Below are 1724 nucleotides of genomic sequence, written 5' to 3'. Positions count from 1 at the left end.
TGACATCCTCCATCCTGGAGGAGAATTTTAAAAGTTGTCTTCCAACATACGTGGAAGGCACCAAGCTAAGGAAAGTTAGAGTAAAGAAATCTGATTTAAGGCAGCCCTTCCGTTTCTGAAATCTCTTACAGGAGTTAATTTCCTGAAATGCAGTCGGTTGCTCTATTTGCGTGTATCGTCCCAGCACTGTCCCCTAGTCTGAACTGAAAAGAAAACATTATTTAAAGGAGAGAAAGATTATTCAAGGAATCTCGGGGCACCTTGGGGAATTTTATGGCATACCTGCTGATGGTGGAAGGATGATCTGCTGTTTGTGGTGCCCCCCAAACTCTTTGGCTCTGTCAAAATCAGACTCCCCTCTCCTGGTCTGGTTTGGTTTCAGTTTCCGAAAGTTGCCAGCCTGCCAGGGAAGAGTTAATGGGACTCGCTGCTTGGCAAGCCGAGCTTCCTGGTTGGTTCCAGCCACCTCCAGGAGCAAGGCTCAATCCAGCTTCAGTTCAAATAACAGGTGATGAACGGTCTTCCTCCAGGTATTAGTTTCTGCTTTTCTCTTTCTCCAGAGTGCCTACGACGAGGAGAGGAGGCAGCTTAAACCCAAGGTGGGTGAGCTTCTGGTGGCGTTATGTGAACAAGATCTCCTGAAGCTTCGAGGTAAACATCTGGAAAAAGTCTTGGTGGCGTTTCAGAAGCTCTTCTCGGCTTTCACTCTCGCTCGGAGAATGTGCAGTTCTTGGGGAGAGCGGGGGCTGTCTTCCACAGGCAGGCAAATCCCTTCTAAAGAAGGTTTGGGGGGCAGGGGGCTTTGAAGGAAAGAGGGGAGGAGATGGGGTCCTTCATCCCCTTCTCCAAGTTTGGAAGTGTCCTTTTTTTCGCTGCTGCCTTTATCTCTCCAACAATTCTGGGTTTCGCTGGTGCTTTGTCATAGCATGGGGTCGTTTCTGAGCCTTGCCTGGTACTGCAACTCACATGTGAGTTGAAGTATCAAAGCTGGGGTTGCGTTCACACAACCTGTTCAGCCAAAGACCAGCCAACCGTGTTCTGCTCTCACCTCTTGTGATTAGTTTATGATTCGGGGAGGTGCAACTGAAAAATCCAGATTAATTGAATTGACCGTAGTTTACTTAAGCCTGGACAGATGTGCTGGGTGAACGCAGCCATGTAATGTCAAGTATGAAGGAAGCGGGGAGAAATAAAGAATTATTGAATGTTCAAGTTTGAACCACGTGCTAAGTGAACCTTAAAAATAGCCTCACTTGTGTTCTTAAGGCCACCCTTGACTCTCTCTTTAGAGAAAACAAACGATGGGTCATTGTTAAAAATGGCTCCCCACCTTGCTGTTTATATCAGATGCATCTGGGATCGGTGCAGTCAGCTTGGTTTGCACTCGACACATGCTCTGAGCAACTCTTGTCTTTGTTCATGAGCTCCGACATTCAAAAGAGTATCAGCTGTTTTGGATGGCATAAGGACCACAAGCTCAGCCTTTATTCAGGTCTTGAGTGTGGCATGAGGTTGGACAATAATGGCTTATATTTAGTGGTTTCATTTTCTAGAAGCGCTCTTGTGGCTTTGCAAAGCAGAGGGAGCGTAAACGAGAGGTGGGTTTTCCCTTGCTGTAGGCCACATAACAGGGTTTTCTGTTAAACATGTTCTCTCTGTTCTGAGTTCAAGTCCAGGCTTGGTCATTGGGATCACTGCTTGGCTTTGGACCAGTTGTAATCTTG

The 1724-nt window shown here is 46.9% G+C and overlaps 1 protein-coding gene across 1 annotated transcript in view; it reads left to right on the top strand.

Moving 5' to 3' along the window:
* The first annotated feature begins 496 nt into the window (after nucleotides 1-496).
* The window catches only part of LZTS3 (leucine zipper tumor suppressor family member 3), a 25548-nt gene continuing 24320 nt past the window's right edge, over nucleotides 497-1724 (top strand). The window contains exon 1 of the mRNA XM_063310306.1: nucleotides 497-651. The gene's annotated coding sequence lies outside the window, so the exon portion shown is untranslated. The remainder of the gene's footprint in view (nucleotides 652-1724) is intronic.

This window comes from Candoia aspera, chromosome 8, assembly GCF_035149785.1.
Source record: "Candoia aspera isolate rCanAsp1 chromosome 8, rCanAsp1.hap2, whole genome shotgun sequence".
NCBI lineage: Eukaryota > Metazoa > Chordata > Lepidosauria > Squamata > Boidae > Candoia > Candoia aspera.
This window is presented reverse-complemented; position numbering and strand designations above follow the sequence as displayed.